We start from the raw sequence: 17,813 nt of genomic DNA on the forward strand, positions 1-17,813 counted from the left end.
CCAGGGAAGTCCCCCCCTCTTTTTTTTTTTAAAGTCCAGACAATAGACTCTATTTTGGTTGTTTCTTGGATAAGAGGTTGCACTCTGGAGTCACCTTAACCATTGCTGCCCTCTCGAGGTTACAGATTGCAGCCGCCCCTACTGAAACCTAGGTTAGGCCTGCGGGTGAGAAGCAGATATACAAGTAAAAGGACCAAGCAGACATTGTCATGATAAACTGAGAAGCTTTTGCTTTTTGTGATGGTGTAGTGAAAAGAACACTTAACAGGGCACCGCCGAGTTCTCATTTAAGCCACTGGCGGACTGTGTGATCTCAGGCCCGTCATTTCTTTGTGCCTCAATTCCCTACCAATAGAATGGGAACGACTGGTCAGTGCAGGAGTCAGCCAACATTTCCTGTAAAAGAGCTTGGTGGGTCATTTGTCATTGTGGCAACTCTGTCGTTGTAGCTTAAAAGCAGCCATAGACAAAATGTACGCAAATGAGGGTGGAGGTGTTCTGAAAAAACTTTATTTTATGGACACTGAATTTTGAATTTCATATAATATTCACGTCATGAAGCATTATTCTTCATTTAGGTTTTTTAACCATTTAAAAATGTAGAAACCATTTTTTAGCTCTCAGGCCACAGAAAAAGAAAAACAGGCAGGGACTTCCCTGGTGGCGCAATGGTTAAGAATCTGTCTGCCAATGCAGGGGACACGGCTTCGAGCCCTGCTCCGGGAAGATCCCACTTGCCGTAGAGCAACTAAGCCCGTGCATCACAACTACTGCACTCTAGAGCCCACGAGCCACAACTACTGACACCGGTGCACCTAGAGCCTGTGCTCCGCAACAAGAGAAGCCACTGCAATGAGAAGCCCGCGCACGACAACGAAAAGTAGCTCCGCTCACCACAACTAGAGAAAGCCCGCGCACAGCAACGAAGAACCCACGCAGCCTAATTAATTAAATTTTAAAAACAAAGCAGACAGTGAGCCAGATACGGCCCAGGGCTGAAGTTTGCCAACTTCTGGACCAGGTCATCCCAGAAAGCCCTTCCGATACAATCTTTTACAATTTAAAAAGTTGACTTAGCTATAGTTCCTTTTCATTTCCTTTTCTTGAAGGATGGCCTAGTACGTGCTTATTTCGTGTGACATGAGGGATGTTAGAAGACATCTTGTCCCCAAAAAGATGTCTGCCAACTTCACACTGGTCAGCCTCAAAGACTAGCAATTCTACTTCTAGAACTGCACTGACCAAGACTGTCCAAGCTACAAGTCGAACTGAGTACTTGAAATATGGCTAGTCCAAACTGGGATGTCCTTAAGTGTAATACGCACACCAGATTCTGAAGACTTAGAATTTAAACTGTCTCATTAATATTTTATATTGATTGTTTAAAAAATATTTTTGATATATTGAATTAAAGATATTAATTTACTCTGTCCCTTTTTATTTATAAAAAGGAGCTACTAGGAAAATGTAACATACGTGGCTGACATGTTTCTACTGAACAGCAGCGCTCCAGGACCTTACCTGTTTCATTGATTTCAGATTTGTTTCACATTCAAATGCTATATTCTTGCATTTGCAGTAATACATTTAACTATCATCATTGTGTGGGTCTGGAAATGGAAGGTGGGGAGTCAAGATACAACTGAAAACATAAAGTTGGGGTGAGATAGAAGTAAGCTTCTCCCCACACATCCACTTTTCAAAGTCCTGACCCTAATATCTTGGAGTTCACATGACCATCTTTAAGCAACAAGCACTCATCTGGAGGTCAGGATAAATGGGTCTCAGCCTAACCTGTAGCTCACTACGTAAAGGGTAAGGCATTTCACTAAGTTTCCTCATCTACAATATGAGAATAAAATAGATCCTCTGTACCCCACAGAACTAAGGACGTGTGTGAGAGTTTGTGAGCTCTGCGATATCCCAACAGTGTCCAGAAAGCAAGTAGCAATGACAGATAGCTGCTGCCTCTAGCCTCCCGCTGACTAGCAGGCTGTACTCTTCCTTCAACTGCAGTGCTGCTGCTGCGGCTGCCCTAAAATCTCCACAACCTGATTGGCAGTTACAGACCAAGGATCCACCCTTCCTTGAGTGACAGCTAATCCAAGCCTGCCAACTTTAGTTGTCCCAAGTCACATTCGCTGACTTATTAAACCATACCTGTCAGTTCCAAGGAGTGCCTCAAGGGGTTAAACCCTCACGCCTCACCCAGCTGAAAAATTGCCACCATTCCTTGCAGTGGTAATTCAAATACGCAATGCTTATTCCCGCCTCAGGATGTTCTCTTTGCTGTCTCTTCGTCTAGATTTGCACACACAAGTCTCCTTGACATCAATCGCTAGATCTCAGCTAGCACTTCCTTAGGCCCTTTGTGACCATCAAGAACACTCCCACACCATTGCCCTATATCTTTCCCTTATATTATTGTTCTTTGTGCTTATTTCTATCTGCGATCTCTTGTTTACTCTCCCGCTGAAATGTAAGCTCCAGTGCCTAGAAGAAAGTCTGGCAATAAGCACTCAGTAAAGTGAATCTCTCCAGCCTTCTCCTTCTTGACTTAGCCACCTCCCAGAGTATCGTTGCCCCAGCCAGACCAATCTCAGTGCTATCCCAATGAGTGTTTGTGCCTTACGTGGGTCCTGGGCCTCTTCTGGGTGCCCAGTGACTACTTCTATCACCATACAATGCGTTTTTAAATTTATTTTTTATTTTTTAATTTTTTGGCCACACTGCGCATCTTGCGGGATCCTAGTTCCCCGACCAGGGGCCTAAATAAACAGGGCCCTCAGCAATGAGAGCTTGGAGTCCCAACCACTGGACTGCCAGGGAATTCCCATATTTCGTTTTTTTTTAATTATCAATTTGTCGAATGCTATATCAGAACAGTTAGGAAAAACAGAAAATAGTCTAGGTAGTTCAAAGAGAAGTGGATTTTATGTAGGCAACTGATAGCAAAAGGGTTGAGAGGGCTGGAGGAGCAAATGGAGGAAGGAGCCCAGAAGCCCACTCTTGTCTTGATGCTGATGGACCATACTTGGGTCAGGTTTCCACATACTCCAGTGGATCACTGCCCTGGATCAAAGAACAGCCTACCCCGTTGTCCATAGACCCAACCAGTTTGAAGAGGAAGTCACTCGCCTGACACTAAGATGATATTTCAGAATTTCTTCAGGACTAAAATACTGAGTTATGTTTGTGTCTGCCCCACAGATGCACTCAGTAAATGGTTGTTGAATTGAATTCCAACCTTGTATAATATCATCCATTGCCACTTGCTACAAATGTATTTTTCTCTTCCCTTTCCCCTTCCCAATCCTACAAACCCCTCCAGCTTCACCTCAAGATTCACCTGCAAGAATGCACCCCTGGCTTCGCTGGTGGCGCAGTGGTTGAGAATCCGCCTGCCAGTGCAGGGAACATGGGTTTGATCCCTGGTCCCGGAAGATCCCACATGCCACGGAGCAACTAAGCCCATGTGCCACAACTACAGAGCCTGTGCTCTAGAGCCAGCGAGCCACAACTATTGAGCCTGCGAGCCACAACTACTGAGCCCGCATGACACAAGTACTGAAGCCCACGCACCTGGTGCCCGTGCTCTGCAACAAGAGAAGCCACCACAGTGAGAAGCCTGCTCACCACAACAAAAACCCAATGCAGCCAAAAATAAATAAATAACATAAATACATTTTTTTAAAAAAGAATGCACCCCTCTCCAGCTCCCACTGGTCTCTGAGGCCGTATAGCATTTTCTTCATTGTCACTCATTTTGGCCTTTTTCCTACAACACCTTCATGTTCTTCACGTCTTATCTCCCTAATTAGATTCTATGCTTCTAGAGGCAGGAACTCTTCCGTGTAGACCTTTACAGTTGGAAGAGATCTTAGTGTTTATCTGGTCCAACCTCTCACCTAATGTCTGAATCCCCGACATCTCTGGCAACTTCTGATTCGGTTTCTTGAAGACCTCCAGTTCCCGGGCTCTTCTTACCTAAGGAAGTCTGGCTCAGTGTAAGAATATAAGATGTTAAACACAAAGTTGCTGCTGAATTCATGCTACTTCTGCCTTACGACTGAGTCAGTCCTTGAATGGGTGTGGGATGCAAAAGAGGGAGAACACTGAGGAATGAACAACTTTTTAGCTAAGAATGTTGGAGAATGTTTCTAGCAAGCGTTCGTCCAGGCTGTAATTCACATATTGTGATTCAGCTCTTGCGCAATGGTATTAGGGTAAGTGAATTACAAAACTTACTCTCAAAAATCTCTTTTCTTCTTGCTTGGGAAAGACTATGGAGCGTAATCTTTTGGGATGACGGTCATCCAGAAGGTTAGAAGGACATCTTACCCATACGGCTAACATTTGGTAGGAGCTTTAAGGTTTATAAAGCCCTTTCCAATACTTCGGCTCATGAGAACTGTTTGAGGGAGGCAGCATTATCCTAACTTTATAAAGGAGGAAACTGGGACTCAAATTAAGCCCTTAGGCTGGCAGAGCCAGTGTGCAAACTCAGGTCTGCGTGGTTCAAACAGTCTGGTGTTGGAGGGAGCTAGCGGCGGAGGCGAGGTGAAGTGCTGGCAGCAGAAAGGGGTTCGGGGAAAAAAGTGTATAAAAAGGGGTTCGGGGGCGGGGTGCGGGGAACGCGGGGCGATGGCCGGATAAGAAGCGGTCTGGCCGCGGGTGGGGGAGGGGCAGGAGAGGACGCCCGGGCGCCTCGAGTCTATGACGGAGCTACAGGTTCTGCTCGGCCTGCACCGCACTTTCACCTCCCGGCTCCGCTTGCGGTTCGGCACCTGGAACTGGACGTGGCGGAGCTTCTGCTGCGCCGCCTCCGCCGCGGTCCTAGCGCCGCTCGGCTTCGCGCTCCGCCAGCCCCCGGCTGTCGGCGGGAACAGCCTTGACCACAGGCATCCGCGCGGGGAGCCCGCCCCGCTCGCCGCCCACCCGCGGCTGCAATGGCACGAGGACGCCAGTCCTTGAAGAAGCTGCCTGTGCACGTAGACCTAGTGATCACCGAAGAGCTGGAGCCCAGCTTCTCCGACATCGCAAGCCTCTTGGTGTGATGTATGGCAGTGGGCACCTCCTACATTAGCGTCTACGACCACAAAGGAATTTTCAAAAGAAATAACTCCAGATTGATGGATGAAATTTTAAAACAACAGCAGGGACTTCTGGACATAGATGGTTCCAAATACGCACCAGAATTTGCAAATCGTAATGACCAAGATTGCCATTCGGCAGTCAAGGTGCTGTCCCCAGAAGATGCAAAAGCAGATATTGTGAGAGCTGCTCAAGACTTTTGCCAATTAGTAGCCCAGCAGCAAAAGAAATCCACAGATTTGGATGTAGATATATCAGACCGTTTATTTAGTTCGAATGGTGCCCGTGGTCCTGATTTAGTACTGAAGTTTGGTCCTGAGGACAGCACACTAGGCTTTCTGCCCTGGCACATCAGCCTGACAGAGATTGTCTCTTTGCCTTCCCACCTAAACATCAGTTATGAGGACTTTTTCTCTGCCCTTCACCAATATGCAGCCTGTGAACAACATCTGGGAAAGTAGTGATCCTTGGTTGTGATAGGGACAGAATAAAGGGACAAATTTAGGTAATTAAATAGTCAATCCCACTAGGGGATTATAAGTAAAGAAAAAAGTATGGGTGACCCCCCTAAGTTAATGATCACTCAAGAAAGCAGGTTTGCTCATCCACGAAACCAAGCAGGCTTGCTTAGCAACAAAACCATGCAACAGAAGCACGGGACATGCCCCAAAACAATAAAACAATGGTGGCATGAGACCCACATCCTGCCCAGTGAGCTCAGTAAGTTAATGACCCCTAGGACATGCTCTCTGCACACATAAAAAACAATAATTTATGAAAAGGTGACATTTCAAAGTGAAAGACCCTCATTATACTAAGACCTAAAATAATTTTTCCATAGCACCATGACAGCCCTAGCTTGACCAAATGTAGGGACAAGAAAACTCCCTTGCCCAACTTGGAGGAGGAGCTAATGATGGAAGCATGACATCTACCCAAGAATGAGGCAGAAGGTGGTCTTTCCTCCTCCCCACTTTTCCTTTGATTATAAAAGTGTAGCCCACTAAGTTCTCCCGGGCAGCACCCTCTCGCTTGCCCACTTGTAAGCGTCATAGCATCCTATTCTAATAAATCACTTCATATCTATCACTTTGCCTCTCACTGAATTCTTTCTGTGCTGAGACATAAAGGACCAGAGCTCTTCGGAGCCCCCCAGAAGGACACCTAACAGTTTCAGCTGTGTAATTTGATTTCAGGCTTTTGGAGAAAAGGACTCAAGTGACTCATTGACAAAGCACCTCTGAAACCCTGTACACACCTAGTTCATAATCCTCATAATTTATCAACAGACACAAAAAAAGTGTCTCACTTGAGACTAAGAGCACGTGTGAGTGAGTATGTGTGGGTGTGTGCATGCATGCATGTATGGAAATAAACATAAATGGGGGAAATACTGGAGAAGAAAATATGTGGACTTGCACTTCTGAGCAAAGAGCAGCAATGTTTTAGGAGCTGAAATTTCAGATTTAAAGGTTTCCTTCCCTGTTTTTGTGGGGAGAGAAGGAGGTGATTAAAGCTGTTTTGTTGTTGTTTTGGGGGGAAGGGGAATAATTTTTGTTCAGTCTTTCCCAGTGATCCAACTTTAATTTTTAAGAATAATATATCAGGGATTTCCATGGTGGCTCAGTGGTTAAGAATCTGCCTGCCAGTGCGGGGGACACGGGTTTGATTCCTGGTCCAGGAAGATCCCACATGCCGCGGAGCAACTAAGCACGTGAGCCACAACTACTGAGCCTGCGCTCTAGAGCCCGCAAGCCACAACTACTGAGCCTGTGCCACAACTACTGAAGCCCATGTGCCTAGAGCCCATGCTCCGCAGCAAGAGGAGCCACCACAATGAGAAGCCCGCGCACCGCAATGAAGAGTAGCCTGCACTCGCCACAGCTAGAGAAAGCCCGCACGCAACAAAGACCCAACACAGCCAAAAATAAATAAATAAATAAATAAATTTTAAAAAAAGAATAATATATCGACTTATTAAATGGAAGCATTCTGAGTTTGAGGGATCGCCAGAGGAATGGAGTTCTGTGTTGCTCACATGTTAAAAGTTTGCTCACCTTTGGAGCAGAGGGAATACCTCTTTTCAGACATCCGTCCATTTTCATCTCTTCATTGCTTGTCAAACAATATGACTTGAAAGTGTTGCTCTGTTGTCTTTGTTCTGAAGATCATTTGAAAAAGAACTCTTACAACATCGAAATGCAGAATTTTAAAAAATATAAAAATTGCAGGAGGCAGTCAAAAAAAGGTGAAAAGCTTGTAATCTTAAAAGTAAAGGTGGAAAGTTTCCTGAATAAGGAAAGAAAGTTTTGATTTCCTTTTCTGTTTGGTGGGCCTTGTGCTCTGTAGTACCCAAAGTTGGTTTACAAAATATTTCCATTAACTATGTTTATTTAAAATAAGTGTTTGAGGGCTTCCCTTGTGGCGCAGTGGTTGAGAGTCCGCCTGCCGATACAGGGGACACGGGTTTGTGCCCCGGTCCGGAATGATCCCACGTGCCGCGGAGCGGCTGGGCCCGTGAGCCATGGCCGCTGAGCCTGCGCGTCCGGAGCCTGTGCTCCGCCACGGGAGAGGCCACAACAGTGAGAGGCCCGCGTACCGCAAATAAGTATTTGAGAGAGGTTACCAAGGCAGTTCTTTTCCTCAAAAGTCACCTGTTCCTCTTTGGAATAGAACATTTAGGGCCATGTGAATACCCACGATTTTTACTCAGTAAATCCTGATGGTGACTTTGCATAAAAAGATCTTTAAGTAAGACTGAGGTCTGTGTAGGTAATAAAATATTACCAAAGTCTACAAAAGTAATTTAATTTTGCATGTTCCCTGATTCTGGGTTTTTTTGTTTTTGTTTTTTTTTTTTGCGGTACGCGGGCCTCTGTTGTGGCCTCTCCCATTGCGGAGCACAGGCTCCAGATGCACAGGCTCAGCGGCCATGGCTCACGGGCCCAGCCGCTCCGCGGCACGCGGGATCCTCCCGGACCGGGGCACAAACCCGTGTCCCCTGCATCGGCAGGCGGACTCTCAACCACTGCGCCACCAGGGAAGCCCTGATTATTCTTTTAAAAACATTTATTTTTATTATTACTAAAGAAATTCATGTTTGTAGTAAAAAAAAAAAGTCAGAATGAAACAGTGGAAAATGAGGATCACCCACACCTAATCCCCAGTCCCAATCCCCAAGATAATTAATATATGGTCTTAGAGATTTTTCTCTGCCTGCATTCAAACATTTTTAAAAAAACAAAGAAAAAGAATCATCTTGTGCATAACATTCTGCAATGGCTTCTTTACTTGCTATTGCAAAATGCTTAGGTTCATTCATTCCACATTTATTGAACCCCTGCTCAGAAGTTAGGGACCCAACAATGTTCTTGTTTTCAAAGAATTTACATTCTAGTGGATGAGACAGACATAGACAAGAAACAAACAAGAAATAGTAATGAAAGCCAAGGAGATGACAAGTGATACAAGCTAACAGGAAGGCAGTTTCTATAGTTTTAAGTCATCTTTTAGCAATTCCACTGTGTGCAATGGAATTTCTAGTTCTCCTCTGTTATAAAGGCTGCTGCAGGGAACATCTTTGTCACATAAATGTTCATGTCTGTGGGAGCAGCTCCTAGGGCTTAGGTGTCTTTAACCCCTTTTCTATCTAGGGCTAGCAAGTGTTTCCAAATCCAAGGCTGAATGGCGGCTCCGGAGATGCAGGAGAGAGAGGGAAATGGGAACCGAGCAGTGCCAGGGAGCGGGCACTACGTTTGGAGTCAGACCAAAGAACAAGCCATAACTCTGCCATTTGCCCGCCCTCTCTGAACACGCCCCCACCCCACATTTGCAAAATGGGAACAACCTTCTAATCTCACAGTGTTATTGCAAGGACGAAATAACATTGTTTCCCTTCACGCTCTTCCTGGGACAGACATAAGCATTTAGTTCTTTCATTCACCTACCCATCCAACAACTCCAAGAGATCCATTAAAATACATCCAATAGGGGACTTCCCTGGTGTCTAGTGGTTAAGACTCCGCGCTTCCACTGCAGGGGGCGCAGGGTTCGATTGGAGCTAAGATGCCGCGGGGCGCGGCCAAAAAGTAAAAATGAAAAAAAAATAATGAAGTGGAGGAGATCGATTTTTAAAAAATACATCCAACATGGACAGATTTCCTAATGGATAATGAGAAAATTGCAAAGGGAGAGAGCCTTGCTACTTATTTCGGCCGCGCTGACCACCGGGGAAGTCCCTAGACCCTTGCTATTTAAATTGTGGTCTGGGCACCAGCTGCATTGACGTCACCTGGGAGCTCATTAGAATTGCAGAATCTCTGACCTATTAATTCAGTATTTGCATATTAAGATCCCCAGGATTTCCTATGCACATTTTAGTTTTCGAAGCACTGGTTTAGAGTGGAAGATAAATAGCAGGTAGAGTTAAATATGTCTTCATCTCAATGAGGAATTGACCTAAAACATTCTTCTGGGTTGAATTTGGCCTTGTTGCCTGGACCACCAGTATCATGTTGTTTATTCTTTCAGGAAGAGAACTCAAAACACCAGATCATTTCCTTCATCTGTTTCTGTAACCAGGTGTGGAAACCCAGCCCGCCTCAAGACCTTGAGCTGTCAGGGTTGGGTGGGCCCTGAAAAGTCTTCATTCCAGCTCAATCCTCTGTTGCTGCCCTGTCCACCCTGCCCCACCCCCATCTCACAGGCCAGGCCCCGAGAAGGGCTGTGATTTGCTCAAAGTCACACACCAACCAGGTGGTGGCCTCAGTCTTGGCTCCCAACCCGTCCTCACCTCTTCCCTATCACAGATTTTGGTGCACTGTTTTTTTCTATGGATTCAGATCATCTTTTTTGAAATACGATTTTTTTTTTTTTTGGCTGCGCCGTGTGGCATGCAGGATCTTAGTTCCCTGACCAGGGATCAAACCAGTGCCCCCTGCAGTGGAAGCACAGAGTATTAACCACTGGACTGCCAGAGAAGTCCCCAGAAAAATGATTTTTTTTTAAATTGGTTTTTTGTAAAAGAATTATGTGCTCATTTTAAAGAATTCAAACAATGTAAGAATTGTCCCAACAATTCCATTCTTAGGTATATACCCAAGAGAAATGAAAACATATAGCTACATAAAACCCTGTACATGAATGTTTATAGCAGCATTATTCATAAGAACCAAAAAACTGGAAACAACCCAAGTGCCCACGAGCTGATGAATGGATAAACAAAATGTGGTATATTCACACAATGGAATATTATTTGACAATAAAAAGGAATGAAGAATTGACATAAGCTACAACATGGATGAACCTTGAAAACGTGCTAAGTGAAAGAAGCCAGATGCAAAACACGATGTCGTGTATGATTCCACTGACAGAAATGTCCAAAAGATGGGACTTCCCTGGTGGTCCAGTAGTTAAGAATCCACATTCCAATGCAGGGGACATGGGTTCGATCCCTGGTTGGGGAACTAAGATCTGCGTGTGCCTCAACTAAGACCCAACGAAGCCAAATAAATAAATAGATAGTAAAAAAAAAAAAAGAAAAAAGAAAAAAGAAATGTCCAAAATAGGCAAACCCGTGGGAAGTAGGTTAGTGATTGCCAGGGGCTGAGGGGGTGGGGAAAGGGGGTATGGGGTTTCTTTTGGGGGTGATCAAATGTTCTGAAATTAGATAGTGGCAATGGCTGTACAATTCTGTGAATATACCAAAAACTACTGTTAAAAAAAAAACCCCAACTTCAAAAGACTGAATTTTCTGGTATGTAAATTACAGCTCAATAAAGCTGTTAAAAAACCACAGTAGAAGGAGGAAAGTCACCCCACCCCAGACTCCCCCAAGTAGCCACTTATTCACTCCATAAATATTCACGGAGTGCCTGTTCCCTGCAGCCTGTGGGATGAGGACACAAAGGGAAGCAAACAACTCACATCCTGCGAGCAAAGTCTGTCCCGATGTTCAGAGCCCCAGAGCCGGGGCCTGCACCACCTCGATGATTTCCACTGACTGACCTCTGCCACTCACCTCCTCCCTTCCCTCTGGTACCCCAACCCCAGCGGTCACGGAGCCCACCCCCTGCTCACTGTTCCTCAGCCCCTCCTTCCTCCCTGCCCTTCCTACCCAATCACTTGAGGCTTCCACCACCTTCCCTGCTCCTGAGTCCAACGCTAGTCAAACCCAGCTCTCCGCCCACTCTGCGCCTCCCATGGGCAGCTGGATGCGCCTGGAGCAAAACACGCCACCTGGCCAGACGCCTCACTTTATTTTTTATTTTTTTGGCGGTGCCCGGCGGCTTGCGGGATCTTAGTTCCCCAACCAGGGATTGAACCTGGGCCATCGTCAGTGAAAGCGCGGAGTCCTAACCACTGGACCACCAGGGAATTCTCCCAGCCGCATCCACTTAAAAAAATCCGTGACCTGAGTCCCGAGTGGGCCCTCGGGGCTACCCGGATGTCACGATCCTTCACTCCCCATGACCGTGGCCCACCTTCTCTTCTCCCTGTAAAATGGATTTCTGCCTCTTGGGGCTGTTGGCTGCGTTAGCACCTGACACATAGTAGGTCCTCAATCAGTGACAGCCACGGGGGATCATTATCTCTGGTTCTCTGTCCAGGGGCTTCCTGATGACCTGGTCTCCGAAGAGCCCTACCCTGCAGTCGGTATTTTGTTCCACTGGCTGGGCAGCCACGGATTCTTTGCCGGAGCGGCTCCTCCTCCGGAGAAAAAGGAGGGGGCGTGGCCCAGGGCAGAGGAAGCGTGGCTGAGCTCAGGGTGGGAGCGGGTAGGATGCACCTTCCTGCAGCCAATGTCCACGTGACGGGCTGAGCCTGAGTCAGACCAGGGGCCAAAAGGGAAACTTACCAGGGCCTCAGAAAGGGGGTGTGCAGGAGTTGGGGATGCAGATGGCCCAGTACCCCAGTCTGGACCTGCCCGGAGGGGGGCCGCCCCCAGGAATCCAGGCTGTGCCTCCTTCCAGGGAACTGAGACCAAAGCCCAAAGGAAAGAGAAAGTGCGAGCCTTGCTCCCCAGTGACTCACTTCACCCTCTGGGGCAAGTCAACTCTCACCCCCCCTCCCCCCCACCCCGGGCAGGAAGCCAGCCTTCCTTCCCCCAGGGGATCCTCTGCCCTGGGTCAGCCTATTCAAAACGCCGACCCAATTCTCCCGCCCACACCCTTCTTCTTCCTCGAGATGTTTGCAGATACCTGCCTGGGTCCACAAGTAAGTCTTGGAAGATAATAGAGACAGTGGGAGGGGCGGGAAAAACCCTGTTGTGGAAATCAGGACACCTGGGCATGGTGCTACCCTGCTGTGTGAGCCTGGTGGGTCTCACACCCTCTCTGGGCTCCAGTCTCCACTGCTGTGAGAATGGGCAGCTGGATTCCACGTCCTCTGGTTCCCTGGCTCTGGATTTCTACCAGGGCTTGGGGTTCCTCCATCCGGCCATTGCCCTCAGGGATAAAGTCCCATCCTCTCCACACAGCCCAAGGGGCCCTTGCTGACTTGGTCCTGACCTTGGCTGGACCTCCCACCCCTTGCCACGCCCCCAGCAACATGCAGCTGCCCAGCTCAGAGAGCAAGCACCTGGGATGCTCTGGAATAGCAGCTCGCTGAGCCCCACTCTTCCTACAATGGACGTCACGCTCTCTCCAGCTTTCCTCTCCTGACCTGCCAGTTATATGTGTCCCCCAGCAGAGGCTGTTCTGTTTTCTCTCTCCCTCATTAAACTGAGTTCTGTGCCAAGGGCAATGGCGGCATATAGAAGGGGTCAAGGAATATTTGAATGAATGAACGAGAAAATGAATGAAGTGGAAGCTCCAGGCAAGCTGCTGTGGCCATCCCAGAGCTATGCCCTGCCCAGGAGGTGGGGGTGGGGTGCTGATGGAGGGGTGTAGATTTTCAAGGGAGGTTCCAGCTGGGCTCAGCCAGGCCACAGCCCCAAGCTGACTGGCCCATGACTCAGAGGCCCCAAACAGAGCTTTCATGACACTCCCTGGCCTTTCTGGATCTGCTTTCTGATCAGGCCTTCAGGCTAATACCTCTCAGGTTTCTCTCTTGCTCCAGCTGGTCTCTCCCTGTGAACCTGAATTTTGCAAGAGCCCCGCTGGCTTTAAAGGACCAGCTCAAGATTCTTGGGCTGGATTGTATTTTCTTTCCCAAGGAATTCTTGCTCTGTTTACAGAAAGGGAAAAAAAATTGCCACCCACACTGGCTAAAGCTCACCCTGATTTTCTGAAATCTCCTCTCCACCCACCCCTCATTTGGCATCTGTCTCCTCGTTGCTGGCGTGGTCCCCCACCTCACCCCAGGACTACCAGGCCATACGGAGACCCCCTGGGTGGGGGAATGACAGCCCCAAGGCTTTGTTTACACTGCCTGCCTGGCCACAGCCATATGGGGCCACCAGGGGCTTGCTCTGATCCTGGAAACTATTGAGAACGGAAATCCACATAAATTGGGCTGGGTCCCCCACCTCTCCTTCCCTGCCCTCTCTTCCATCAGTAGATCCCCTCCCCCTTTTGCAGAGGTTTCCCCTCCTCCCAGCCAAACAGATTCATTTGCAGAATGGCCTCCTCTTGTCCTCCTGTCTTCCTGTCAGCGATGGGCAGTGCCTCCTGGAGCTCACAGCCTTCTCCTTTGTCCAGTTACTTTTAAAATAATAAACTTTTAATTTTAGAATAATTCTTAGATTTCCAGAAATGTTACAAAGATCACAAAGAGAGTTATCTTACACATTTCACCAGTTTTCTTTTTGATAACATCTTACATAACTACAGCACATTTGTCCAAACGAGGAAAACAACAGTGGTACAAAACTATTCACTAGGGGCTTCCCTCGTGGTGCAGTGGTTAAGAATCTGCCTGCCAGTGCAGGGGACACGGGTTCGAGCCCTGGTCCCGGAAGATCCCACATGCTGCGGAGCAACTGAGCCCATGCGCCACAACTACCAAAGTCTGCGCGACTAGAGCCCACGCTCTGCAACAAGAGAAGCCACCCAATGAGAAGCCCACGCACCACAACAAAGAGTAGCCCCCGCACGCTGCAACTAGAGAAAGCCCACGCACGGCAACAAAGACCCAACACAGCCAAAAATAAAAATAAATAAAATAAATAAATTTATATTAAAAAAAAACTATTCACTAAACTCCACACTTTATCCAATTCACTAGTTTTTCCACCAATGTCCTTCTTCCGTTCCAGGATCCAATCCAGAGAAACCACATTGCACTTAGTCATACGCTATTTGTGATGAGGAAATTATAAGTATCTCTGTTTTACAGACGAAGGAAGAAGAGATCAGAGGAGTAAGTGACTTGCTAGGCAGCAAAAGCAGTGCAGGAAAGGGATTTAGAGCTGGAAGCCACTGGTGGTGCGACCAGAGCCTTAGTTTCCTTGTCTGAAGGGTGGGATCACAGGTACTTACTTCATGGCAGGAGCAAGGACTAAAAGAGACCATGTCTATGTGAAACCATGCAACTCAGATTGGGACTTGAACCCACGTACTGGTGTAACAGGGAAGAGTCAAATCTGACTACATATTGGATCTGTTTCTTTCACTTTAACCTTTGCTCCCCATTGCTTTTGTTCACTAAGAGGATACTGTCTATACAAAATGGCCTGCCTCAGGGAACCCTGCCCCTCTACCTGAATGTTAAACCAAAGTGCCTTTGTTCAGGGAAACATCCTGACCCTGTCCACCTGTGGATGGCTGCAAGAAAGAAGAAATTGGGACTTCCCTGGTGGTCCAGTGGTAAAGAATCCGCCTTCCGATGCAGGGGACGTGGTTTCGATCCCTGGTTGGGGAAGTAAGATCCCACATGCCGTGGGGCAACTAAGCCCGCATGCCACAACTACTGAGCCCGCGTGCCTCAACTAGAGAGAAAGAAACCCCACATGCCACAAATAGAGAGAAGCCCGCGCTGCAATGAAAAATCCCGAGTGCCTCAACTAAGACCTGACGCAGCCAAATATAAAAATAAAATAAATAAAAATAAAATAAATAAATAGTTTTTAAAAAGAAAGAAAGAAAGAAGAAATGAACACATCCCTCCCTGAGGCTGGCCATTCCAAGAGAAGCCACCCAATGAGAAGCCCACGCACCACAACAAAGAGTAGCCCCCGCACGCTGCAACTAGAGAAAGCCCACGCACGGCAACAAAGACCCAACACAGCCAAAAATAAAAATAAATAAAATAAATAAATTTATATTAAAAAAAAACTATTCACTAAACTCCACACTTTATCCAATTCACTAGTTTTTCCACCAATGTCCTTCTTCCGTTCCAGGATCCAATCCAGAGAAACCACATTGCACTTAGTCATACGCTATTTGTGATGAGGAAATTATAAGTATCTCTGTTTTACAGACGAAGGAAGAAGAGATCAGAGGAGTAAGTGACTTGCTAGGCAGCAAAAGCAGTGCAGGAAAGGGATTTAGAGCTGGAAGCCACTGGTGGTGCGACCAGAGCCTTAGTTTCCTTGTCTGAAGGGTGGGATCACAGGTACTTACTTCATGGCAGGAGCAAGGACTAAAAGAGACCATGTCTATGTGAAACCATGCAACTCAGATTGGGACTTGAACCCACGTACTGGTGTAACAGGGAAGAGTCAAATCTGACTACATATTGGATCTGTTTCTTTCACTTTAACCTTTGCTCCCCATTGCTTTTGTTCACTAAGAGGATACTGTCTATACAAAATGGCCTGCCTCAGGGAACCCTGCCCCTCTACCTGAATGTTAAACCAAAGTGCCTTTGTTCAGGGAAACATCCTGACCCTGTCCACCTGTGGATGGCTGCAAGAAAGAAGAAATTGGGACTTCCCTGGTGGTCCAGTGGTAAAGAATCCGCCTTCCGATGCAGGGGACGTGGTTTCGATCCCTGGTTGGGGAAGTAAGATCCCACATGCCGTGGGGCAACTAAGCCCGCATGCCACAACTACTGAGCCCGCGTGCCTCAACTAGAGAGAAAGAAACCCCACATGCCACAAATAGAGAGAAGCCCGCGCTGCAATGAAAAATCCCGAGTGCCTCAACTAAGACCTGACGCAGCCAAATATAAAAATAAAATAAATAAAAATAAAATAAATAAATAGTTTTTAAAAAGAAAGAAAGAAAGAAGAAATGAACACATCCCTCCCTGAGGCTGGCCATTCCAGGGGACATTTGCAAATCTTACGGCCTTTTTACTTGACTTCCTCATCTCCTCCCCTTCTCTGTTCTGTAAAAGAAACTGGCATCCAAACCCCGCGAAGATGGTTCTTCGGAGACATTAGTTTGCCATCTTCTCGTTCTGCCGGCTTTCTGAATAAAGTCGTTATTCCTTGCCTCAACGCCTGTCTCCGATTTACTGGGGGTGAGCAGAGCAAGTTTGGACTCGGTAATACTGGGACTCGAACCCAACCAAAACCCAGATTGGGACTTGAACCCACGTTCTTTTAACTGAGATCACACACCTGGTCTCAGGACTTAATGAAGCTCAGGTTCTTGATGTCTCATCACAGAAAGAATTCAGTGAGAGACAAAGTGATAGGTAAGATGTGGGTTTATTTAGAGAGAAACACACTCCACAGACAGAGCGTGGGCCATCTCAGAAGGTGAGAAAGGCCAGGGTGCAGGGTTTTCAGGTTTTATAGGGGTGGGTATCATCCCCCAATGAGTGGGGGGAGTATTCCAGCTATTTGGGGGAAGGGGCGGGGATTTCCAGAAATTGGGCCACCGCCCACTTTTTGACCTTCATGGTGGGCCTAGGAACTGTCATGGCACCTGTGGGTGTGTTATTCAGCTTGCTGATGTGTCACAGTGAGCGTATACTGAGGCTCAATGTCTAGTGGAAGTCGACTCATCCGACATCTTGGACCCATTTGGTTCTAATCAGTTTATGTCGTGTCCTCGGGCTATGTCATTCTTTTAAAGGTTGTGCCCTGCCCCCTTCCCTCCTGTTTCATAGGGGCATTTCCTGCCCAAAAGGTGGTAGCTGTTGTTATTACTATCAGCGTCATCATTACTGAGAAGCCCAGATCTCTTCAACCCCAAGTTCTTGTCAAGGGTTATGTCTAGAGGAGGCCCTGCCCCTCACCCTCTGGGCCCCTTTACCGGGGAAGAGGACAGGCCCTACTGACCTTGCTTTGAGCAGGCCCTAAAGATTGAGTTAGAAATCCCAGGGTATGGTCCCACTGTGGCCGCTGGCTGTGCATGGCATCTCCCTGGACCTCAGCTTCCTCAGCTGTAAGAAGGGGATGTGAGGAGATGTGGGGAGGGCTCTGTGGGGCAGGGGCCGGCCCCCCAGCATCAGTTAGTGTGGGCCATCCCTGGCCCCCCCCCGAGTGGCAGGTGATCACAGCCTGGGCCTCGCAGTCAGGCAGGCCTGGTGCCCATCCCAGGTCCACCTCTGTCTGCTTCGTACCCTTGCTGAAACCCTGTCAGGGATAATCAATCATCCCCAGCTCTCCAGCCTTGCCCCAAATAAGAACTCAGAAAGGCAGCTCCCTCTGCCCTTCCTTACCCTCAGGCCTAAAGAGATTGTGTCTTCGGTCAAGTAGCTGGTTAGAGGCTTAACCAGAGGGAGAGCCAGGTCTCGTTAAGACCGTGTGTTAAAAGATCGTTTTCGGGCTTCCCTGGTGGCGCAGTGGTTGAGAGTCCACCAGCCGATGCAGGGTACACATACTGCGGAGCGGCTGGGGCCGTGAGCCATGGCCGCTGAGCCTGCGCGTCCGGACCCTGTGC

General features: G+C 47.6%; 1 pseudogene; it reads left to right on the forward strand.

Moving 5' to 3' along the window:
• Positions 1-4,716: 4,716 nt before the first annotated feature.
• Positions 4,717-5,555, forward strand: LOC103077738 (nogo-B receptor pseudogene; annotated as a pseudogene).
• The last annotated feature ends 12,258 nt before the right edge of the window (positions 5,556-17,813 follow it).

The sequence above is a fragment of the Lipotes vexillifer genome, unplaced genomic scaffold (assembly GCF_000442215.2).
Source record: "Lipotes vexillifer unplaced genomic scaffold, Lipotes_vexillifer_v1.1 scaffold496, whole genome shotgun sequence".
In the NCBI taxonomy this organism is placed as follows: domain Eukaryota; kingdom Metazoa; phylum Chordata; class Mammalia; order Artiodactyla; family Lipotidae; genus Lipotes; species Lipotes vexillifer.